Raw genomic sequence first — 27443 nt, 5'->3', positions numbered from 1 at the left:
ATGCTTTTTTAATAGCTTAAAGTGCACATATCATTTTTAGAGGTTGATTTGTAAGAGCATCCTACAAACATGTGTGTAGGAAATTTGTATCCAATTCCCTAACACTCATTTATAAGTTTCCCCCATGAATTACCATATGTCACACTCAGGCACATTTAACTACCATAAAAGATAGTCCTTGTTACGGGCGGGTTGCTATGTGGGCGGAAAGGTGCATCTCGCAATTGTTGTAGAAAATAGTTGTGATGTCCATGATATCAAATTGATGTGACACAAAAGAAGAACAACAAAAAATAAATATAAATTTCATGATGAATAGGCTCTTACTTGCAAACAATATATTTTGGTAGACTCTCAACACTAAAGATAAGTGGGTAATCACTCGAACAGTGCAAGTCCCATCTCTTGAAAAGTTTAGGAAAATTTAAAAACACAAGCATGGATCGTAAAGAACTCGATTACATTGATATATGTTTGCGTCAGCCTATTATTCGTAAACAAAACTAGTTTTATAGGGATAACATGAACGTATCAAACTAAGTGATTACTTACACTTGAACCACGTTATTGACAAGATAAGATAATAAAGACAAGTATTCTTCTAGTTGGACACTACTAGCTTGTTCCAAGACGTCGACCATCCATCAATTATGATGAAAATTATGTCAGCAACAGTCTACTAGCACACAACTAAAGAATTTGTATTGGACTCTTTGAGTTGCTGCATCACATCAACATAGATATCTCACCCTTCCCCCGTAGGCTTTAGTTTTGAATCCCGTCGACCCTAAGACTAATTCCACCGCTTCTTCATTCCCTTTAATTTGTTCGGGAGGACAAAAAGAATTGTTCATCACCATTTAGGTATGATTAAGTCCACGAAATTGCTTTGCACTTAGTTTTCTTACAAACTAGTCTCTCCAAATTAGATGCATTTCTTAGCATGTGAGAAGTTCATATAAATTTTTTTTTAACAGCCTGTCTTCCTCACATGCCTTTTTAATAGCTTTAAGTACACATATCGGTTTTAGAGTTTGATTTCTAGGAGCATCCTACAAACATGTGTGTAGGAAATTTGTGTCCAATTCCCGAACACTTATTTATATATTTCCCCCATGAATTACCATCTGTCACACTCAGCCACATTTAACTACCATAAAAATAGTCATTGTTACGGACAGGTTGCTATGTGGGCTGAAAGGAGCATTTCGCAATTGTTGTAGAAAACAGTTGTGATGTCCGTGATACCAAATTGATGTGGCACAAAAGAAGAAAAACAAAAAATAAATATAGATTTCATGATGAATAGACTCTTACTGGCAAACAATAGATTTTGGTAGATTCTCAACACCAAAGCTAAGTGAGTTATCACTCGAACAGTGCAACTCCCATCTCTTGAAAAATTTGGGAAAATTTAAAAACACAAGCATGGATCGTAAAGAACTCGATTACATTGATATAAGTTTGCGTTAGCCTATTATTCGTAAACTAAACTAGTATTATAGGGATAACCTACACGGATCAAAGTAAGTGATTGCTTACACTTCAACCACGTTTTTCACAAGATAACGTAATAAAGACAAGTATTCTTCTAGTTAGACACCACTAGGTTGTTCCAAGACGTCTACCATCCATCAATTATGATTAAAATTATCTCAGAAACAGTCTATCAGCACATAACTAAAGAATTTGTATTGGACTCTTTGAGTTTCTCCATCACATCAACATAGATATCTCTCTTTCTCTCTCTCTCTCTCTCTCTCTATTTATGTATATTTGTGTGTGTGTGTGTGTGTGTGTGTATATATATATATATATATATGCAATGGCGGTGACTTAGCTAACGATCTTTTTTAGTTTTTGTCATGTGTCCACTAAATAGCGGCAACATTAAATCGCCGCTAATGATCTTTTTAATTTTTCCCATATCAAAACCGGCGACGCTTGAGTCCGAACGAGCCCTTCTGTGGGTGCAATGGTTAAGGATTTAGCCACTAAGCTACAAAGCTTTTATATATATATATATATATATATATGTTATCACATTTATAAAACATATATATATAAAATAAAATAAAAAGACTTGAAAAACAACCAAGAAAACATATCCTAGCACTTGAACCTCTCCTCTCACCCTAAAAAACCAACACCTTAACCACTAAACCACTAAACTTTTTGTGATGTTCAATTACATATAAATAAAATATATACAATAAACCTAACTTATAAAACCCACAAAACCATATTTCAAGACTCGAATCCCTACCCCCAAAATCAAACACCCAAACCAGTTTGCTACAATGCATTTTCTGATATTCTATCATATCCTAATACAATATATACAATAAAATCATCTTGAAAATCCCAAAAAAATCAATTCCATGGACTCAAGCCCCTATCCTCTCTTCCCAAAATCTACCCCCCAATCCACTAGGCTACAAAGCATTTTTCAATGTTCTATCACATCCTTACGCAATATATATAATAAAATCAACTTACAAAAACCCTAAAAAATCCCTTCCTGGTTACCATACAATCTTCTCTCGATTTGTACCTCATCTTAGCACCTATAATTTATATGAACAGTAACCTCCACAAAACCTACATTTTGAAACCCAAATTTAGGGTTTGAGGGAACCTTTTCAGGGTTTGGGGGAAGGTCTTTTCGAGGCATTAGCAGCAACATTTGAGGCATCCCCCAAAGGGTTCACCCTTCCCCCCTAGGCTTTAGTTTTGAATCCCGTCAACCCTAATATTAATTCCACCGCTTCTTCATTCCCTTAAATTTGTTTGGGAGGACAAAAACGCTTTTTCATCACAATTTTGGTATGATTAAGTCCACGAAATTGCTTTGCACTTAAATCTCTTACAAACTTGTCTCTAAAAATTAAATGTATTTCTTAACACATGACAAGTTCTTAAATTTTTTTTTATAATAGCCTGTGCTTCTCACATGCCTTTTTAATAGCTTAAGGAACACATATCCCTTTTAGAGGTTGATTTGTGGGGGCATCCCACAAACATGTGTGTAGGAAATTTGTGTCCAATTCCCTAACACTCATTTATAAGTTTCACCTATGAATTACCATCTGTCACACTCAACCACATTTAACTACCATAAAAGTTAGTCACTGTTACGGACAGGTTGCTATGTGGGCTGAAAGGAGCATTTCGCAATTGTTGTAGAAAATAGTTGTGATGTCCGTGATACCAAATTGATGTGGCACAAAAGAAGAAAAACAAAAAATAAATATAGATTTCATGATGAATAGACTCTTACTGGCAAACAATAGATTTTGGTAGATTCTCAACACCAAAGCTAAGTGAGTTATCACTCGAACAGTGCAACTCCCATCTCTTGAAAAGTTTGGGAAAATTTAAAAACACAAGCATGGATCGCAAAACTCGATTACATTGATATATGTTTATGTCAGCCTATTATTCGTAAACTAAACTAGTATTATAGGGATAACATGAATGGATCAAAGTAAGTGATTGCTTACACTTCAACCATGTTATTCACAAGATAAGATAATAAAGACAGGTATTCCACTAGTTGGACACTACTAGCTTGTTCCAAGACGTCTACCATCCATGAATTATGATGAAAATTATCTCACCAACAGTCTATCAGCACAGAACTAAAGAATTGATGTTGGACTCTTTGAGTTTCTACATCACATCAACATAGATATCTCTCTCTCTCTATATATATATATATATGTGTGTGTGTGTGTGTGTGTGTGTACATATATTTCTATATGCAATGGCGGCGACTTAGCTAATGATCTTTTTTAGTTTTTATCTTGTGTCCACTAAATAGCGGCAACATTAAATCGCCGCTAATCATCTTTTTAATTTTTCCCATATCAATAGCGGGGACGCTTCCGTCCGAATGGGCCCTTCAGTGGGTGTAATGGTTAAGGCTTTAGCCACTAAGCTACAAAGCTTTTTATATATATATATATATATATATATATATAAAGAATTGAAAAACATCCAAGAAAACCCATCCTAGCGCTCGAACCTCTCCTCTCACCCCCAAAAACCAACACCTTAACCACTGAACCACTAAACTTTTTGTGATGTCCAATTACATTTAAATAAAATATATACAATAAACCTAACCTACAAAACCCAAAAAACCACATTTCAAGACTCGAATCCCTACCCCCAAAATCAAACACCCAAACCAGTTGGCTACAATGCATTTTCTGATATTCTATCACATCCTAATACAATATAGACAATAAAATCAACATGAAAATCCCAAAAAAAATCAATTCCATGGACTCGAACCCGTACCCCCTCTTCCCAAAATCTACCACTCAACCCACTAGGCTACAAAGCATTTTTCAGTATTCAATCACATCCTTACGCAATATATGTAATAAAATCACTTACAAAAACCCAAAAAAATCTATTCCTAGTTACCACACAATCTTCTCTCGATTAGTACCTCATCTTAGCACCTATAATTTATATGAATAGTAACCTCCACAAAACCTACATTTTTAAACCCTAATTTACGGTTTAAGGGAACCTTTTCAAGGTTTGGGGGAAGGTCTTTTCGAGGCATTAGCAGCAACATTTGAGGCATCTCCCAAAGGGTTCACCCTTCCCCCGTAGGCTTTAGCTTTGAATCCCATCGACCCTAAGATTAATTCCACCGCTTCTTCATTCCCTTTCATTTGGTCGGGAGGACAAAACGACTTGTTCATCACCATTTTGGTATGATTAAGTCCACGAAATTGCTTTGTACTTATAGTTCTTAGAAACTAGTCTCTAAAAATTAAATGTATTTCTTAGCATGTGAGAAGTTCATATAATTTTTTTTTTAATAGCCTGTGCTTCTCACATGCCTTTTTAATAGCTTCAAGTACACATCGCTTTTAGAGGTTGATTTGTAGGAGCATCCTACAAACATGTGTGTTGGAAATTTGTGTCCAATTCCCTAACAAGCATTTATAAGTTTCCCCCATGAATTTCCATCTGTCACACTCAACCACATTTAACTACCATAAAAGTTAGTCACTGTTACGGACAGGTTGCTATGTGGGCTGAAAGGAGCATTTCGCAATTGTTGTAGAAAACAGTTGTGATGTCCGTGATACCAAATTGATGTGGCACAAAAGAAGAAAAACAAAAAATAAATATAGATTTCATGATGAATAGACTCTTACTGGCAAACAATAGATTTTGGTAGATTCTCAACACCAAAGCTAAGTGAGTTATCTCTCGAACAGTGCAACTCCCATCTCTTGAAAAGTTTGGGAAAATTTAAAAACACAAGCATGGATCGTAAAGAACTCGATTACATTGATATAAGTTTGTGTTAGCCTATTATTCATAAACTAAACTAGTATTATAGGGATAACCTACACGGATCAAACTAAGTGATTGCTTACACTTCAACCACGTTTTTGACAAGATAACGTAATAAAGACAAGTATTCTTCTAGTTAGACACCACTAGGTTGTTCCAAGACGTCTACCATCCATCAATTATGATTAAAATTATCTCAGAAACAGTCTATCAGCACATAACTAAAGAATTTGTATTGGACTCTTTGAGTTTCTCCATCACATCAACATAGATATCTCTCTTTCTCTCTCTCTCTCTCTCTCTCTCTATTTATGTATATATGTGTGTGTGTGTGTGTGTGTCTGTATATATATATATATATATACATGCAATGGCGGTGACTTAGCTAACGATCTTTTTTAGTTTTTGTCATGTGTCCACTAAATAGCGGCAACATTAAATCGCCGCTAAGGATCTTTTTAATTTTTCCCATATCAAAACCGGCGACGCTTGAGTCCGAACGAGCCCTTCTGTGGGTGCAATGGTTAAGGATTTAGCCACGAAGCTACAAAGCTTTTATATATATATGTTATCACATTTATAAAACATATATGTATAAAATAAAATAAAAAGACTTGAAAAACAACCAAGAAAACATATCCTAGCACTTGAACCTCTCCTCTCACCCTAAAAAACCAACACCTTAACCACTAAACCACTAAAGTTTTTGTGATGTTCAATTACATATAAATAAAATATATACAATAAACCTAACTTATAAAACCCACAAAACCATATTTCAAGACTCGAATCCCTACCCCCAAAATCAAACACCCAAACCAGTTTGCTACAATGCATTTTCTGATATTCTATCATATCCTAATACAATATATACAATAAAATCATCTTGAAAATCCCAAAAAAATCAATTCCATGGACTCAAGCCCCTATCCTCTCTTCCCAAAATCTACCCCCCAATCCACTAGGCTACAAAGCATTTTTCAATGTTCTATCACATCCTTACGCAATATATATAATAAAATTAACTTACAAAAACCCTAAAAAATCCCTTCCTGGTTAGCATACAATCTTCTCTCGATTTGTACCTCATCTTAGCACCTATAATTTATATGAACAGTAACCTCCACAAAACCTACATTTTTAAACCCAAATTTAGGGTTTGAGGGAACCTTTTCAGGGTTTGGGGGAAGGTCTTTTCGAGGCATTAGCAGCAACATTTGAGGCATCCCCCAAAGGGTTCACCCTTCCCCCCTAGGCTTTAGTTTTGAATCCCGTCAACCCTAATATTAATTCCACCGCTTCTTCATTCCCTTAAATTTGTTTGGGAGGACAAAAACGCTTTTTCATCACCATTTTGGTATGATTAAGTCCACGAAATTGCTTTGCACTTAAATCTCTTAGAAACTTGTCTCTAAAAATTAAATGTCTTTCTTAACACATGACAAGTTCATAAATTTTTTTTTATAATAGCCTGTGCTTCTCACATGCCTTTTTAATAGCTTAAGGAACATATATCCCTTTTAGAGGTTCATTTGTGGGGGCATCCCACAAACATGTGTGGAGGAAATTTGTGTCCAATTCCCTAACACTCATTTATAAGTTTCACCTATGAATTACCATCTGTCACACTCAGCCACATTTAACTACCATAAAAGACAGTAATTGTTATGGGCAGGTTGCTATGTGGGTGGAAAGGTGCATCTCACAATTATTGTAGAAAACAGTTGTGATGTCTGTGATACCAAATTGATGTGGCGCAAAAGAAGAACAACAAAAAATAAATATAAATTTCATGATGAAAAGACTCTTACTGGCAAACAGTAGATTTTGGTAGATTCTCAACACTAAAGTTAAGTGAGTAATCAATCGAACAGTACAAGTCCCGTCTCTTGAAATGTTTGGGAAAATTTAAAAACACAAGTATGGATCTTAAAGAACTCGATTACATTGATATATGTTTGCGTCAGCCTATTATTCGTAAACTAAACTAGTTTTATAGGGATAACATGCATGGATCAAACTAAGTGATTGCTTACACTTCAACCACGTTTTTGACAAGATAAGATAATAAAGACAAGTATTCTTCTAGTTAGACACTACTAGGTTGTTCCAAGACGACTACCATCCCTCAATTTTGATGAAAATTATCTCAGAAACAGTCTATCAGCAAATAACTAAAGAATTTGTATTGGACTCTTTGAGTTTCTACATCACATCAACATAGATATCTCTCTCTCTCTCCCAATATATATATATATATATATATATATATATGTGTGTGTGTGTGTGTGTGTGTGTGTGTGTGTAACGACCTAGATTTTAAAACTCTTATTTAAATAATATTAAATAGATTTAAAATATAATCGATAAATTAGAACAATGATATGTGGATTAATGATATTAAATAACTATTTAGTGTTAAAGGTATATTACATTGATTTTTGACCTCTTATGTATATTACTTCAATTCTAAAAATTTAGCTTCACTAATATGTTTATGGGCATAATCAAACCCAATCTAGTGAATAAATTATTTATATTAGTGTTTAGCGAAGTCATAAATTAATTTGAAGCTTTGCAATTTTTAGCCTAAAAAGCAGTGTCTTAATTTTCATACTGTCTAAATGAGATTAAAACTGCTAAAAAAAGATACCAAGGCTAGCCACCTTTGTTGAAAGCTTAAAGTCTTCTAGTAATGATGATTATAGTAAATATCATGATTATAATGATTTAATAAGACAAGTGGCCAAGTGGGAATGCAAATAGTTAAAGCCTAAGTTGAATTGGAAACTTTGTATAGGCCAAAAATAGACTCAAACGAACTCGGATGAAGTCGAACGAAATATATAAAATGTTTGTCTCGGAGTCCTCTATCTACTCTCAAAATTTCATGTCAATCGGAGTATGTTTGGACATTGAAAAATGGATCAGAATACACTGCCCTCATTTTGGACGAAAATACTATTTGGTATAGAGTATGAAATATGGACCAAGTTCATTCTTATGGTTAAATACATCTCAACCCTTAGATCAAAGGTTTAAAAATAAATCCTAACCATTCATTCTCTTATAAATAGAGCCTAAGCTATAGTCACTTTCACTTGCTTTTTATTTACAATCTTAGAACAAATAAAATTGTTTGCTCCTCCTTTCATTTTGTTTTTTAGTTCTAGTCAAATACCATATAGCCTAGATCTTTCTTGTAGTGTTCAAGTGTTTTTCTAAAACTAGCTACCTAGAGAAGATTTGGTGGAGTTTTACTTCTAAGGATTATTGGGTAAGTGTTTCATGTATAAATATCATGATTTATTGCTTTTATTACTTGTCCTCATTTAATTGTTTAAAGACCCAATAAAGTGTATAATGTAAAATAAAGTAATGGATACAAGTGAATTAATAATAAAGAGCTAGTGGACAAAATCAATTAAGGACTTATTATATTATCTATATATTATTTACTTTACAGTATTTACATTCAGTCATTTCTTTTATGTCATTTAAATTTCTGTTCATATTACTGGCGGTAAGGACCTTTTGATCTCATCCCCGAAATATGCATTTAACATTTACATTCAGTCATTTCTTTTTATGTCATTTAAATTTCTGTTCATATTTCTGGCGGTAAGGACCATTTGATCTCATCCCCGAAATATGCATTTAACATTTAGATTCAGTCATTTCTTTTATGTCATTTAAATTTCTGTTCATATTTCTGGCGGTAAGGACCATTTGATCTCATCCCCGAAATATGCATTTAACATTTAGATTCAGTCATTTCTTTTATGTCATTTAAATTTCTATTCATATTTCTGGCGGTAAGGACCATTTGATCTCATCCCCGAAATATGCATTTAACATTTACATTCAGTCATTTAACTAGTTATAAATGACTATCTTAGATTAATATAATAAAATGAGTAAATAAAGATAAAGTGACGGATAATAAATAAATATAAAAAGATGAGGGTCTTTAAACAATTTTATTATTGGAGGATGAACTAAGTATTGTTTGTATGTATGTATTATGTGCAGAAGTGGAGCAGAATACTACCCTAAGGAGAGTAAGTATGGATATACTTACTGAGTACTAGCTTTGTTTTATTGTTATAGGAATTCTTATTTTGTCTTATTGATATAATTTTGCAATACAACTGCTGCATAATCTGTCTAATAAAATGGGCTGATAAGATAGCCACCTTAAGAACAAGCTGGGTGGATTGCCGCGAGGAACTGTCGGTATCTCAGTGGATGAGGGTATATAACCGTCCAACAGGCCTAATATATAACTAAGCTGGGACGGTGTAGTTGCCAGCACCAAACAGGTAAACCTCTAAAGTGTGAGGGACATAACGGACATAAGCGGGCTGAGAGCTCATGAGAAGAGGTCTGAAGAAAGATTATCATAAAACACAAACTAATCTGTCGTTACGCTGCATTCACAACTCATTCATTATTATATATTTTAGTCTTTAATCTTATTTGTTCAAACTAGTCCTTTTAGTCTTTATATCTAGGAAAATAGATGACTCACTTGTTTGCCTATGTAAATATGATAATGTCATCTTTACATAGATCTTGATACAGGGATAGAAAGTGAGGACGATGGTCCTTTTACTGGTTGATAGACCATCTGCTGCAGGATTTATGCTTACTCTATGGAGCAAGTCTCATTTATGTTAATATTTTTTATTATGTATGGTGATGTGTGTAAACTTAATAGATATTACTATATTAATTTAGGTGCCGTCTGTGGTATATATTTGGTACACCTAGTGTGTACATATGTTGTAATGAAAACCATGTTTCTATTTTATTTAATAATATATCACCTCGAGGTATTTCAGTCAGCTCAACTGTGTTGTGTAAGTTATTCCTAGGTCATAGAAAAAGAAAAAAATATACATACTCCGCTGTAAGATTGTATTTTCTAAAGTTGCAGTGTCACGAGTTCGATATTTGTTAGTTCAAACATCAGGGCGTTACAATATGTGTGTGTGTGTGTGTGTGTGTGTGTGTATATATATACACATATATATATATGCAATGGCGGCGACTTTTAGTTTTTATATTGTGTCCACTAAATAGCGGCAACATTAAATCGCCGCTAATGATGTTTTTAATTTTTCCCATATCAATAGCGGTTTACGCTTGAGTCCTAACGGGCCCTACAGTGGGTGCAATGGTTAAGGCTTTTGCCACTAAGCTACAAAGCTTTATATATATATATATATATATATATATATATATATATATATAAATCATATATATATATATATATAAAAAAAAAAAAAAACACTTGAAAAACACCCAAGAAAACCCATCCGTGCAATCGAACCTCTCCTCTCACCCCCAAAAACCAACACCTTAACCACTGAACCGCTAAACTTTTTGAGATGTCCAATTACATATAAATAAAATATATACAATAAACCTAACTTACAAAACCCAAAAAACCACATTTCAAGACTCGAATCCCTACCCCCAAAATCAAACACCCAAACCACTTGGCTACAATGGATTTTCTGATATTCTATCACATCCCAATACAATATGTACAAGAAAATCAATTTGAAAATCCCAAAAAAATCCATACCATGGACTCGAACCCCAACTCTCTCTCCCCAAAATCTACCACCCAACCCTCTAGGCTACAAATAATTTTTAAATATTCTATCACATCCTTATGCAATATATATAATAAAATCAACTTACAAAAACCAAAAAAAATCCATTCTTGGTTACCATACAATCTTCTCTCGGTTAGTACCTCATCTAAGCACCTATAATTTATGTTAATAGTAACCTCCACAAAACCTACATTTTTAAACCCTAATTTAGGGTTTGAGGGAACCTTTTCAGGGTTTTGGGGGAAGGTCTTTTCGAGGCATTAGCAGCAACATTTGAGGCATCCCCCAAAGGGTTCACCCTTCCCCCCTAGGCTTTAGTTTGGAATCCTGTCGACCCTAAGATTAATTCCACCACTTCTTCATTCCCTTAAATTTGTTCGGGCCGACAAAAAGACTTGTTCATCACCATTTTGGTATGATTAAGTCCACGAAACTGCTTTGCACTTAAATTTCTTACAAACTAGTCTCTAAAAATTAAATGTCTTTCTGAGCATGTGAGAAGTTCGTAGAAATTTTTTTTTAATAGCCTGTGCTTCTCACATGCGTTTTTAATAGCTTAAAGTACACATATCGCTTTTAGAGGTTGATTTGTAGGAGCATCCTACAAACATGTGTGTTGGAAATTTGTTTCCAATTCCCTAACAGGCATTTATAAGTTTCCCCCATGAATTTCCATCTGTCACACTCAGCCACATTTAACTACCATAAAAGATAGTCCTTGTTATGGGCGGGTTGCTATGTAGGCCGAGAGGTGCATCTCGCAATTGTTGTAGAAAATAGTTGTGATGTCCGTGATACCAAATTGATGTGGCACAAAAGAAGAACAACAAAAAAATAAATATAAATTTCATGATGAATAGACTCTTACTGGCAAACAATAGATTTTGGTAGATTGTCAACACTAAAGATAAGTGAGTAATCATTCGAACAGTACAAGTCCCGTCTCTTGAACAGTTTGGGAAAATTGAAAAACACAAGCATGGATCGTAAAGAACTCGATTACACTGATATATGTTTGCGTCAGCCTATTATTCGTAAAGTAAACTAGTATTATAGGGATAACATGCATGGATCAAACTAAGTGATTGCATACACTTCAACCACATTATTGACAAGATAACATAATAAAGACAAGTATTCCTCTAGTTAGACACTACTAGGTTGTTCCAAGACGTCTACCTTCCATCAATTACGATGAAAATTATCTCAGCAACAGTCTATTTGCACATAACAAAAAAATTTGTATTGGACTCTTTGAGTTTCTGCATCACATCAAAATATATATCTCTCTCTCTCTCTCTCTATATATATATATATATATATATATATATGTGTGTGTGTGTGTGTGTGTATATATATGCAATGGCGGTGACTTAGCTAATGATCTTTTTTAGTTTTTGTCTAGTGTCCACTAAATAGCAGCAACCTTAAATCGCCGCTAATGATCTTTTTAATTTTTCCCATCTCAATAGCGGCGACGCTTGAGTCCAAACCGGCCCTTCAGTGGGTGCAATGGTCAACTTGAAAATCCCAAAAAAATCCATTCCATGGACTTGAACCCCTACCCCCTCTCCCCAAAATCTACCACCCAACCCACGAGGCTACAAAGCATTTTTCAATATTCTATCACATCATTATGTCATATATATAATAAAATCAACTTACAAAAACCCAAAAAAATCCATTCTTCGTTACGATACAATCTTCTCACGCTTAGTACCTCATCTTAGCACCTATAATTTTTATGAATAGTAACCTCCACAAAACCTACATTTTTAAACCCTAATTTAGCGTTTGAGCGAACCTTTTCAGGGTTTGGGGGAAGGTCTTTTTGAGGCATGAGCAGCAAAATTTGAGGCATCCCCCAAAGGGTTCACCCTTCCCCCCTAGGCTATAGTTTTGAATCCCGTCGACCCTAAGATAAATTCCACCGCTTCTTCATTCCCTTAAATTTGTTCGGGAGTACAAAAAACTTGTTCATCACCATTTGGGTATGATTAAGTCCACGAAATTGCTTTGCACTTAAATTTCTTACAAACTAGTCTCCAAAAATTAAGTGTATTTCTTAGCGTGTGAGAAGTTCGTATAAATTTTTTTTTAATAGCTTGTGCTTCTCACATGCCTTTTTAATAGCTTATAGTACCCATATCGCTTTTAGAGGTTGATTTGTAGGAGCATCCCACAAACATGTGTGTAGGAAATTTGTGTCCAATTCCCTAACACTCATTTATAAGTTTCGCCCATGAACTCAGCCACATTTAACTACCATAAAAGATGGTCATTGTTACGGGCAGGTTGCTATGTAGGCGTAAAGGTGCATCTCGCAATTGTTGGAGAAAACAGTGGTGATGTCCGTGATACCAAATTGATGTGGCACAAAAGAAGAACAACAAAAAATAAATATAAATTTCATGATGAATAAACTCTTACTGGCAAACAATAGATTTTGGTAGATTCTCAGCACTAAAGATAAGTGAGTAATCACTAGAATAGTACAAGTCCCGTCTCTTGAAAAGTTTGGGAAAATTTAAAAACACAAGCATGGATCGTAAAGAACTCGATTACTTTGATATAAGTTTGCGTCAGCCTATTATTCGTAAACAAAACTAGTATTATAGGGATAACATGCAGGGATCAAACTAAGTGATTGCTTACACTCCAACCACGTTATTGACATGATAAGATAATAAAGACATGTATTGTTCTAGTTAGACACTACTAGGTTGTTCCAAGACGTCTAGCATCCATCAATTATGATGAAAATTGTCTCAGCAACGGTCTATTAGCACATAACAAAAGAATTTGTATTGGACTCTTTGAGTTTCTGCATCACATCAACATAGATATCTCTCTCTCTCTCTCTCTCTCTCTCTCTCTCTCTCTATATATATATATATATATGTGTGTGTGTGTGTGTGTGTGTGTGGGTATATATATATTTATACATATACATATATATATATATATATATTTATACATATACATATATATATATATATATATGTGTGTGTGTGTGTGTGTATATATATATGTGCAATGGTGGGGACTTAGCTAATGATCCTTTTTAGTTTTTGTCTTGTGTCCACTAAATAGCGGCAACATTAAATCGCTGCTAATGATCTTTTTAATCTTTCCCATATCAATAGCGGCGACGCTTGAGTCCGAACGGGCCCTTCAGTGGGTGCAATGGCTAAGGCTTTAGCCACTAAGCTACAAAGCCTTTTTATATATATATATATATATATATATATATATTATTACATTTATCAAACATATATATATATATAAAAAAAAAAGACTTGAAAAACACACAAGAAAACCCATCCTAGCACTCGAACCTCTCCTCTCACCCCCAAAAACCAGCACCTTAACCATTGAACCACAATACTTTTTGTGTTGTCAAATTACATATAGATAAAATATATACAATAAACCAAACTTACAAAACCCAAAAAACCACATTTCAAGACTCGACTCCCTACCCCTAAAATCAAACACCCAAACCAGTTGGTTGCAATGCATTTTCTGACATTCTTTCGCATCCCAATACAATATATACAATAAAATCTACTTGAAAATCCCAAAAAAATCCATGCCATGGACTAGAACCCCTACCCCCTCTCCCCAAAATCTACCACCCAACCCACTTGGCTACAAAGCATTTTTCTATATTCTATCACATCCTCATGCAATATATATAATAAAATCAACTTACAAAAACCCAAAAAAATCCATTCCTGGTTACCATACAATCTTCTCTCGATTAGTACCTCATCTTAGCACCTATAATTTATATGAACAGTAACGTCCACAAATCCTACATTTTAAACCCTAATTTAGGGTTTGAGGGAACCTTTTCAAGGTTTGGGGGAAGGTCTTTTCGAGGCATTAGCAGCAACATTTGAGGCATCCCCCAAAGGATTCACCCTTCCCCCCTAGGCTTTAGTTTTGAATCCCGTCGACCCTAAGATTAATTCCAGCGCTTCTTCATTCCCTTAAATTTGTTTGGGAGGACAAAAAGACTTGTTCATCACCATTTTGGTATGATTGTGTCCACGAAATTGCTTTGCACGTAAATTTCTTACAAACTAGTCTCTAAAAATTAAATGTATTTCTTAGCTTGTGAGAAGTTTATATAAATTTTTGTTTAATTGCCTGTGCTTCTCACATGCCTTTGTAATAGCTTAAAGTACACATATCACTTTTAGAGGTTGATTTGTAGGAGGATCCTACAAACTTGTGTGTAGGAAATTTGTGTCCAATTCCCTAACACTCATTTATAAGTTTCCCCCATGAATTATCATCTGTCACACTCAGCCACATGTAACTACCATAAAAGATAGTAATTGTTACGGGCAGGTTGCTATGTGGGCCGAAAGGTGCATCTCGCAAGTGTTGTAGAAAACTGTTCTGATGTCCGTGATACAAAATTGATTTGGCACAAAAGAAGAAAACAAAAAATAAATAGAAATTTCATGATGAATAGACTCTTACTGGCAAACAATAGATTTTGGTAGATTCTCAACACTAAAGATAAGTGAGTAATCAATCGAAAAGTAGAAGTCCCGTCTCTTGAAAAGTTTGGGAAAATTTAAAAACACAAGCATGCATCGTAAAGAACTCGATTACATTGAAATATGTTTTCGTCAGCCTATTATTCGTAAAGTAAACTAGAATTATAGGGATAACATGCATGGATCAAACTAAGTGATTGCTTACACTTCAACCACGTTTTTGACTAGATAAGATAATAAAGACAAGTATTCTTCTAGTTAGACACTACTAGGTTGGTCCAAGACATCTACCATCCATCAATTATGATGAAAATTATCTGAGCAACATTCTATCAGCACATAACTAAAGAATTTGTATTGGACTCTTTGAGTTTCTGCATCACATCAACATAGATCTCTCTCTCTCTCTCTCTCTCTCTCGCTATATATATATATATATATATATATATATATATATATATGATATATATATATATATGTGTGTGTGTGTGTGTGTGTGTGTGTATATATATGCAATGGCAGCGACTTAGCTAATGATCTTTTTTAGTTTTTGTCTTGTGTCCACTAAATAGCGGCGACGCTTGAGTTTGAATGGGGCCTTCAGCGGGTGCAATGGTTAAGGCTTTAGCCACTAAGCTACAAAGCTTTTATATATATATATATATTATTACATTTATAAAACATATAAATATTTATATAAAAAGACTTGAAAAACACCCAAGGAAACCCATCCGAGCACTCGAACCTCTCCTCTCACCAACAAAACCCAACACCTTAACCACTGAACCACTAAACTTTTTGCGATGTCCAATTACATATAAATCACATATATACAATAAACCTAAGTTACAAAACCTAAAATACCACATTTCAAGACACGACTCCCTACCCCTAAAATCAAACTCCCAAACCAGTTGGCTACAATGCATTTTCTGATATTCTATCACATCCGAATACAATATATACAATAAAATCAACTTGAAAATCCCAAAAAAAATCGATTCCATGGAATCGAACCCCTACCCCCTCTCCCCAAAATCTACCACCCAACCCACTAGGCGACAAAGCATTTTTCAATATTCTAACACATCCTTATGCAATATATATAGTAAAATGAACTTACAAAAACCCAAAAAAATCCAGTCCTCGTTACCATACAATCTTCTCTTGATTAGTACCTCATCTTAGCACCTATAATTTATATGAACAGTAACCTCCACAAAACCTACATTTTTAAACCCTAATTTAGGGTTTGAGGTAACCTTTTCACGGTTTGGGGGAAGGTCTTTTCGAGGCATTAGCTACAACATTTGAGGCATCCCCGAAAGGGTTCACCCTTCCCCCCTAGGCTTTAGTTTTGAATCCCGTCGACCCTAAGATAAATTCCGGCGCTTCTTCATTTCCTTAAATTTTTTCAGGAGTACAAAAAGACTTGTTCATCACCATTTTGGTATGATTAAGTCCACGAAATTGCTTTGCACTGAAATTTCTTACGACCCCATCTCTAAAAATTAAATTTATTTTTTAGCATGTGAGAAGTTCATAAATTTTTTTTTTAATAGCCTGTGCAGCGCACATGCCTTTTTAATAGTTTAAGTACACATATCGCTTTTAGAGGTTGATTTGTAGGAGCATCCCACAAACATGTGTGTAGGAAATTTGTGTCCAATTCCCTAACACTCATTGATAAGTTTCCCCCATGAATTACCATCTGTCACACTCAGCCACATTTAACTACCATAAAAAATAGTCATTGTTACGGGCAGCTTGCTATGTTTGTGGAAAGGTGCATCTCGCAATTGTTGTAGAAAACAGCTATGAGGTCCGTGATACCAAATTGATGTGGCACAAAAGAAGAACAACAAAAAATAAATATAAATTTCATGATGAAAAGACTCTTACAGGCAAACAATGGATTTTGGTAGATTCTCAACACTAAAGAAAAGTGAGTAAGCAATCGAACAATACAAGTCCGGTCTCTTGAAAAGTTTGGAAAAATTTAAAAACAAAAGCATGGATCGTAAAGAACTCGATTACATTGATATTTCTTTGCGTAAGCCTATCATTCATAAACTAAACTAGTATTATAGGGATAACATGCAGGGATCAAACTAAGTGATCGCTTACACTTCAACCACGTTATTGACAAGATAAGATAAGAAAGACAAGTATTCTTCTAGTTAGACACTACTAGGTTGTTCCAAGACGTCTACCATCCATCAATTACGATGAAAATTATCTCAGAAACAGTCTATCAACACATAACTAAAGAATTTGTATTCGACTCTTTGAGTTTTTGCATCACGTCAACATAGATATCTCTTTCTTTCTCTCTCTCTCTCTCTCTCTCTCTATATATATATATATATATATGTGTGTGTGTGTGTGTGTGTGTGTGTGTGTGTGTGTATATATATATATATGCAGTGGCGGCGACTTAGCTAATGATCTTTTTTAGTTTTTGTCTTGTGTTCACTCAATAGCGGCAACATTAAATCGCCGCTAATGATCTTTTTAAGTTTTTCCCCTTTCAATAGCGGCGACACTTGAGTCTGAAGGGCCCCTTCAAGGGGTGCAATGGTTAAGGCTTTAGCCACAAAGCTGCAAAACTTTTTTTTTTTTATATATATATTATTACATTTATAAAACACACATATATATATATATATATATATATAAAGACATGAAAAACACCCAATAAAACCCATCCTAGCACTCGAACCTCTCCTCTCACCCCCAAAAACCAACACCTTAACCACTGAATCACTAAACTTTTTGTGATGTCCAATTACATATAAATAAAATATTTACAATAAACCTAACTGACAAAACCCAAAAAACCACATTACAAGACTTGAATCCCTACCCCCAAAATCAAACACCCAAACCAGTTGGCTACAATACATTTTCTGATATTCTTTCACATCCCAATACAATATCTACAATAAAATCAACTTGAAAATCCCAAAAAAAATCGATTCCATGATTCGAACCCCTACCCCCTCTCCCCAAAATGTACCACCCAACCCAGTAGGCAACAAAGCATTTTCAATATTCTATCATATCCTTATGCAATATATATAATAAAATCAACTTACAAAAACCCAAAAACATCCATTCCTGGTTACCATACAATCATCTCTCGATTAGTACCTCATCTCAGCACCTGTAATTTATATGAACAGTAAGCTCCACAAAACCTACATTTTTAAACCCTAATTTAGGGTTTGAGGGAACCTTGTCAGGGTTTGGGCGAAGGTCTTTTCTTGGCATTAGCAGAAACATTTGAGGCATCACCCCAAGGGTTCACCCTTCCCCCCTAGGCTTTAGTTTTGAATCTCGTCGACCCTAATATTAATTCCGCCGCTTCTTCATTCCCTTAAATTTGTTCGGGAGGACAAAAAGGCTTGTTCATCACCTTTTTGGTAATGATTAAGTCCACGAAATTTCTTTGCACTTAAATTTCTTAAAAACTAGTCTCTAAAAATTAAATTTATTTTTTAGCATGTGAGAAGTTCATAAATTTGTTTTTAATAGCCTGTGCAGCGCACATGCCTTTTTAATAGCTTAAAGTACACATATCGCTTTTAGAGGTTGATTTGTAGGAGCATCCCACAAACATGTGTGTAGGAAATTTGTGTCCAATTCCCTAACACTCATTGATAAGTTTCCCCCATGAATTACCATCTGTCACACTCAGCCACATTTAACTACCATAAAAGATAGTCATTGTTACGGGCAGCTTGCTATGTTTGCGGAAAGGTGCATCTCGCAATTGTTGTAGAAAACAGCTGTGAGATCCATGATACCCAATTGATGTGGCACAAAAGAAGAACAACAAAAAATAAATATAAATTTCATGATGAAAAGACTCTTACAGGCAAACAATGGATTTTTGTAGATTCTCAACACTGAAGAAATGTGAGTAAGCAATCGAACAGTACAAGTCCCGTCTCTTGAAAAATTTGGGAAAATTTAAAAACACAAGCATGGATCGTAAAGAACTCGATTACATTGATATTTCTTTGCGTCAGCCTATCATTCGTAAACTAAACTAGTATTATAGGGATAACATGCAGGGATCAAACTAAGTGATCGCTTACACTTCAACCACGTTATTGACAAGATAAGATAATAAAGGCAAGTATTCTTGTAGTTAGGCACTTCTAGGTTGTTCCAAGACATCTACCATCCATCAATGGTGATGAAAATTATCTCAGCAACAGTCTATCAACACATAACTAAAGAATTTGTATTCTACTCTTTGAGTTTTTGCATGATGTCAACATAGATATCTCTTTCTTTCTCTCTCTCTCTCTCTCTCTCTCTCTCTATATATATATATATATATATATGCAGTGGCGGCGACTTAGCTAATGATCTTTTTTAGTTTTGTCTTGTGTCCTTAAATAAAGCGGTACAAGTAAATGGCTAATGATCTTTTTAGTTTTCCCCATCAATGGTGCGGCCCGACGCTTAGTTTGAATGAGCCACTTGAGGTGCAGCGGTTAAGGCTTTATTATAGCTTCTAAACTTTATATATATATATATATATATATATATATATATATATATATATATTATTGTTATAAAACATATATATATATAAAAAAAAAAAAAAAGACTTGAAAAACACCCAACCCCATCCTAGCACTCGAACCTCTCCTCTCACCAACAAAACCCAACACCTTAACCACTGAACCACCAAACTTTTGTGATGTCCAATTACATATAAATAAAATATATACAATAAACCTAACTTACAAAACCCAAAATACCACATTTCAAGACTCGACTCCCTACCCCCAAAATCAAACTCCCAAACCAGTTGGCTACAATGCACTTCTGATATTCTATCGCATCCCAATACAATATATACAATAAAATCAACTTTAAAATCCCAAAAAAAATCCATTCCATGGACTCGAACACCTACCCCCTCTCCCCAAAATCTACCACCCAACCCACTAGGCGACAAAGCATTTTTCAATATTCTATCACATCCTTATGCAATATATATAATAAAATCAACTTACAAAAACCCAAAAAAATCCAGTCCTCGTTACCATACAATCTTCTCTTGATTAGTACCTCATCTTAGCACCTATAATTTATATGAACAGTAACCTCCACAATACCTACATTTTTAAACCCTAATTTAGGGTTTGAGGGAACCTTTTCAGGGTTTGGGGGAAGGTCTTTTCGAGACATTAGCTGCAACACTTGAGGCATCCCCGAAAGGGTTCACCCTTCCCCCCTAGGCTTTAGTTTTGAATCCCGTTGGCCCTAAGATAAATTCCAGCGCTTCTTCATTTCCTTAAATTTTTTCGGGAGGACAAAAAGACTTGTTCATCACCATTTTGGTATGATTAAGTCCACGAAATTGCTTTGCACTGAAATTTCTTACGACCCCATCTCTAAAAATTAAATGTGTTTTTTAGCATGTGAGAAGTTCATATAATATTTTCTTTAATAGCCTGTGCTTCCCACATGCCTTTTTAATAGCTTAAAGTACACATATCGCTTTTAGAGGTTGATTTGTAGGAGCAACCCACAAACATGTGTAGGAAATTTGTGTCCAATTCCCTAACACTCACTGATAAGTTTCCCCCATGAATTACCATCTGTCACACTCAGCCACATTTAACTACCATAAAAGATAGTCATTCTCACTGGCAGGTTGCTATGTGGGCGGAAAGGTGCATCTCCCAGTTGTTGTAGAAAACAGCTGTGATGTTCGTGATACCAAATTGATGTGGCACAAAAGAAGAACAACAAAAAATAAATATAAATTTCATGATGAAAAGACTCTTACTGGCAAACAATAGATTTTGGTAGATTCTCAACACTAAAGATAAGTGAGTAATCAATCGAACAATACAAGTCCCGTCTCTGGAAAAGTTTGGGAAAATTTAAAAACACAAGCGTGGATCGTAAAGAACTTGATTACATTGATATTTGTTTGCGTCAGCCTATTATTCGTAAACTAAACTAGTATTATTGGGATAACATGCACGGATCAAACTAAGTGATGGCTTACACTTCAACCACGTTATTGACAAGATAAGATAATAAAGGCAAATATTCTTCTAGTTAGACACTACTAGGTTGTTCCAAGACGTCTACCATCCATCAATTACAATGAAAATTATCTCAGCAACAGTCTATCAACACATAACTAAAGAATTTGTATTCGACTCTTTGAGTTTTTGCATCACGTCAACATAGATATCTCTTTCTTTCTCTCTCTCTCTCTCTCTCTATATATATATATATATGTGTGTGTGTGTGTGTGTGTGTCTATATATATATATATATATATATATATGCAGTGGCGGCGACTTAGCTAATGATCTTTTTTAGTTTTTCTCTTGTGTGCACTATATAGCGGCAACATTAAATCGCCGCTAATGCTCTTTTTAAGTTTTTCCCCTTTCAGTAGCGGCGACGCTTGAATCTGGATGGCCCCTTCAGGGGGTGCAATGGTCCAAAAACCAACACTTTAACCACTGAATCACTAAACTTTTTGTGATGTCCAATTACATATAAATAAAATATTTACAACAAACCTAACTCACAAAACCCAAAAAACCACATTACAAGACTCAAATCCCTACCCCCAAAATCAAACACCCAAACCAGTTGGCTACAATACATTTTCTGATATTCCTTCACATCCCAATACAATATATACAATAAAATCAACTTGAAAATCCCAAAAAAAATCCATTCCCTGATTCGAACCCCTACCCCCTCTCCCCAAAATCTACCACCCAACCCAGTAGGCAACAAAGCATTTTTCAATATTCTATCACATCCTTATGCAATATATATAATAAAATCAACTTACAAAAACCCAAAAAAATCCATTCCTGGTTACCATACAATCATCTCTCGATTAGTACCTCATCTCAGCACCTGTAATTTATATGAACAGTAACCTCCACAAACCCAACATTTTGAAACCCTAATTTAGGGTTTGAGGGAACCTTGTCAGGGTTTGGGCGAAGGTCTTTTCTAGGCATTAGCAGAAACATTTGAGGCATCCCCCTAAAGGTTCACCCTTCCCCCCTAGGCTTTAGTTTTGAATCCCGTCGACCCTAAGATTAATTCCGCCGCTTCTTCATTCCCTTAAATTTGTTCGGGAGGACAAAAAGGCTTGTTCATCACCTTTTTGGTAATGATTAAGTCCACGAAATTGCTTTGCACTTAAATTTATTAAAAACTAGTCTCTAAAAATTGAATTTATTTTTTCGCATGTGAGAAGTTCATAAATTTTTTTTTTAATAGCCTGTGCTTCGCACATGCCTTTTTAATAGCTTAAAGTACACATATCGCTTTTAGAGGTTGATTTGTAGGAGCGTCCCACAAACATGTGTGTAGGAAATTTGTGTCCAATTCCCTAACACTCATTGATAAGTTTCCCCCATGAATTACCATTTGTCACACTCAGCCACATTCAACTATCATAAAAGATAGTCACTGTTACGGGCAGGTTGCTATGTGGGTGGAAAGGTGCATCTCGCAATTGTTGTAGAAAACAGCTGTGATGTCCGTGATACCAAATTGATGTGGCACAAAAGAAGAACAACAAAAAATAAATATAAATTTCATGATGAAAAGACTCTTACTGGCAAACAATATATTTTGGTAGATTCTCAACACTAAAGATAAGTGAGTAATCAATCGAACAATACAAGTCCCGTCTCTTGAAAAGTTTGGGAAAATTTAAAAACACAAGCATGGATCGTAAAGAACACGATTACATTGATATATGTTTGCGTCAGCCTGTTATTCGTAAACTAAACTAGTATTATAGGGATAACATGCACGGATCAAACTAAGTGATCGCTTACACTTCAACCACGTTATTGACAAGATAAGATAATAAAGGCAAGTATTCTTCTAGTTAGACACTACTAGGTTGTTCCAAGACGTCTGCCATCCATCAATTAGGATGAAAATTATCTCAGCAACAGTCTATCAACACCTAACTAAAGAATTTGTTTCTCTCTCTCTCTCTCTCTCTCTCTCTCTATATATATATATATATATGTGTGTGTGTGTGTCTGTGTGTATATATATATATATATCTATATATATGCAGTGGCGGCGACTTAGCTAATTATCTTTTTCAGTTTTTGTCTTGTGTGCACTAAATAGTGGCAACATTAAATCGCCGCTAATGATCTTTTTAATTTTTCCCATATGAATAGCGGCGACGCTTGAGTCCGAACGGGCCCTTCATTGGGTGCAATGGTTAAGGCTGTTGGCACTAAGCCGCAAAGCTTTTTTTTTTATACATATATTATTACATTTATATATATATATATATATATATATATATATATATGTATAAAAGACATGAAAAACACCCAAGAAAACCCATCCTAGCACTCGAACCTCTCCTCTCACCCCCAAAAACCAACACCTTAACCACTGAATCACTAAACTTTTTATGATGTCCAATTACATATAAATAAATATTTACAATAAACCTAACTGACAAAACCCAAAAAACCACATTTCAAGACTCGAATCCCTACCTCGAAAATCAAACACCCAAACCAGTTGGCTACAATGCATTTTCTGATATTCTATCACATCCCAATGCAATATATACAATAAAATCAACATGAAAATGTCCAAAAAATCCATTCCATGGCCTCGAACCCCTACCCCCTCTCCCCAAAATCTACACCCCAACCCACTACGCTACAAAGCATTTTTCAATATTCTATCACATCCTTATGCAATATATATATATAATAAAATCAACTTACAAAAACCCAAAAAAATCCATTCCTGGTTACCATACAAGCTTCTATCGATTAGTACCTCATCTTAGCACCTATAATTTATATGAACAGTAACCTCCAATAAACCTACATTTTTAAACCCTAAATTTGGGTTTGAGGGAACCTTTTCAAGGTTTGGGGGAAGGTCTTTTCGAGGCATTAGCTGCAACATTTGAGGCATCCCCCAATCGGTTCAACCTCCCCCCTAGGCTTTAGTTTTGAATCCCATCGATCCTAATATTTCTTCCACAACTTGTTCTTTCCCCTAATTTTGTTCGGGAGGACAAAAAGACATGTTCATCACCTTTTTGGTATTATGAAGTCCACGAAATTGCTATGCACTTAAATTTCTTACAAACTAGTCTCTAAAAATGAGATGTATTTCTTAGCATGCGAGAAGTTCAATTTTTTATTTTTATTTTTTAATAGCCTGTTCTTCTCACATGGTTTTTTAATAGCTTAAATTAACATATCGCTTTTAGAGGTTGATTTGTAGGAGCTTCCTACAAACATTTTTGTATTGCATCCAATTCCCAAACACTCATTTATAAGTTTCCCCCATGAATTGCCATCTGTCACACTCAGCCACATTTGACTACCATAAAAGAGAGTCATTATTACGGGCAGGTTCCTATGTGATCGGAAAGGTGGATCTCGCAATTGTTGTAGAAAACAGCTGTGATGTCCGTGATACCAAATTGATGTGGCACAAAAGAAGAACAAAAAATAAATATAAATTTCATGATGAATAGACTCTTACTGGCAAACAATAGATTTTGGTAGATTCTCAACACTAAAGATAAGTATTCGCTCGAACAGTACAAGTCCCATCTATTGAAAAGTTTGGAAAAATTTAAAAACACTAGCATGGATCTTAAAGAACTCGATTACACTGATATATGTTTGCGTCAGCCTATTAGTCGTAAACTAAAATATATATATATATGTATGACATTCATTTAATGGTCGCTCTTCATGTGGATGTCCCTCTCCACTTCGGTGTTGAAGGAACGACGACAATCCTTCCTGAAGCAGCTGTAAACAGCAGAAGAATGCGCTTCTTTCTGGTGCTATACCAATGAGCTTTTGGTATGTCAATAACGGCATGCATTAGAGTCACCGCTATTGTCCACTAAATAACAGCGTCTTTGCTGATGATCTTTTTAAATTTTTCTCCTGTGTTCACTATATGGTGGCAACAATAAATCGCCGTTAATGGTCTTTTTAATTTTTCCCATATCAATAGCAGCGACCCCTGAGTCCCAAGGGGCCCTTCAGGGGGTGCAGTGGTTAAGGATTTAGCCACTAAGCTACAACGCTTTATATATATATATATATATATATATATATATATATATATATATATATATTATTACATTTATAAAACGTGTATATAACAAAAATGAAATTAAAAACACCCAAGAAAACCCATCCTAGCACTCGAACCTCTCCTTTCACCCCCAAAAACCAATATCTTAGCCACTGAACCACTAAACTTTTTGTGATGTCCACTTACATATAAATAAAATATATATAATAAGCCTAACTTACAAAACCCAAAAAACCACATTTTAAGACTCGAACCACATTTTAAGTTGGCCTCACCCCCAAAATTTACCACCCAAACCACTAGGCTACAAAGAATTTTTCTATATTCTATCACATCCTTATGCAATATATGTAATAAAATCAACTTACAAAAACCCAAAAAAGTCCATTCCAAGTTAGCTTACAATCTTCTCTCGATTAGTACCTCATCTTAGCACCTATAATTTATATGAATAGTAATCTCCACAAAACCTACATTTTTAAACCCTACTTTAGGGTTTGGGGGAACCTTTCTGCCGTTTGGGGGAAGGTCTTTTTGACGCATTAGCAGCAACGTTTGAGGCATCCCCCAAAGGGTTCACCCTTCCCCCCTTGGCTTTAGTTTTGAATCCTGTCGACCCTAAGATTAATTCAACGGCTTCTTCTTTACCTTAAATTTGTTCGGGAGGACAAAGAAAGTTGTTCATCACCATTTTGGTATGATTAAGTCCATGAAATTGCTATGCATTTAATTTTCTTACAAACTAGTCTCTAAAAATGACATGTATTTCTTAGCATGTGAGAAGTTCATATATATTTATTTAATAGAATGTGCTTCTCACATGCTTTTTCAATAGCTTAAAGTACACATATCGCTTTTAGAGGTTGATTTGTAGAAGCTTCCTACAAACATGTTTGTAGGAAATTTGTGTCCAATTCCCCGAACACTCATTTATAAGTTTCCTTCATGAATTGCCATCTGTCACACTCAGCCACCTTTAACTACCATAAAAGAGAGTCATTGTTATAGGCGGGTTGTTATGTGGGCGGAAAGGTGGATCCCCCAATTGTTGTAGAAAACAATTGTGATGTCTGTGATGCCAAATTGATGTGGGACAAAAGGACAACAAAAAAATAAATATAAATTTCATGATGAGTAGACACTTACTGGCAAACAATAGATTTTGGTAGATTCTCAACACTAAAGATAAGTGTGTAATAACTCAAACAGTAGAAGTCTCGTCTCTTGAAAAGTTTGGGAAAATTTACCAAACACTTGATTAGATTGATACATGTTTGCGTTAGACTATTATTGGTAAAATAAACTAGTACTATTGGGAGAACATGAACGGATCAGACTATGTGCGCATCTTTCTGGTGCTATACCAATGAGCTTTTGGTTTTGATGGTCTGCTCACAATTGTTACATGGAACTGGTGGTGGAGCCATGGTAGCTTGAAGTGCTAGGGGAAGAGAGGTGGGAGATTGGCTTGTAACGAGGTGTTGGCATTTAGTACCTTGAAGAGTAGTGGAGTATGCGGAGAGGAGAGGGCGCTTTTTATAAGCTAGTGTTGGTTTATTGGGAAGCTCTTAAAAAAAAAAAAAACAAGAAACGTGAATACGACTACAACATCTCTTGGTGACCATGGTAAATCACTTTAGTTGCGTGGCATTGGCACGTGTGATCTGGTTTTGTTATATCATTTTGGTGTGAATTTTTGGTTGATTGTGTGTTTCTTCTTCGGTGATGTACTGACTATATTATAACATTGAGAATCGTTCTGTCCAAAATTGAGTTCCTTCCTTGCAAGACTTGTTGTATTTCCATTTGGATTTAAACAAATTTTTTTGTATTCTAGTATAACCAATTA

Source organism: Corylus avellana, chromosome ca11 (genome assembly GCF_901000735.1).
Source record: "Corylus avellana chromosome ca11, CavTom2PMs-1.0".
Classification (NCBI taxonomy): Eukaryota; Viridiplantae; Streptophyta; class Magnoliopsida; order Fagales; family Betulaceae; genus Corylus; species Corylus avellana.
This window is presented reverse-complemented; position numbering follows the sequence as displayed.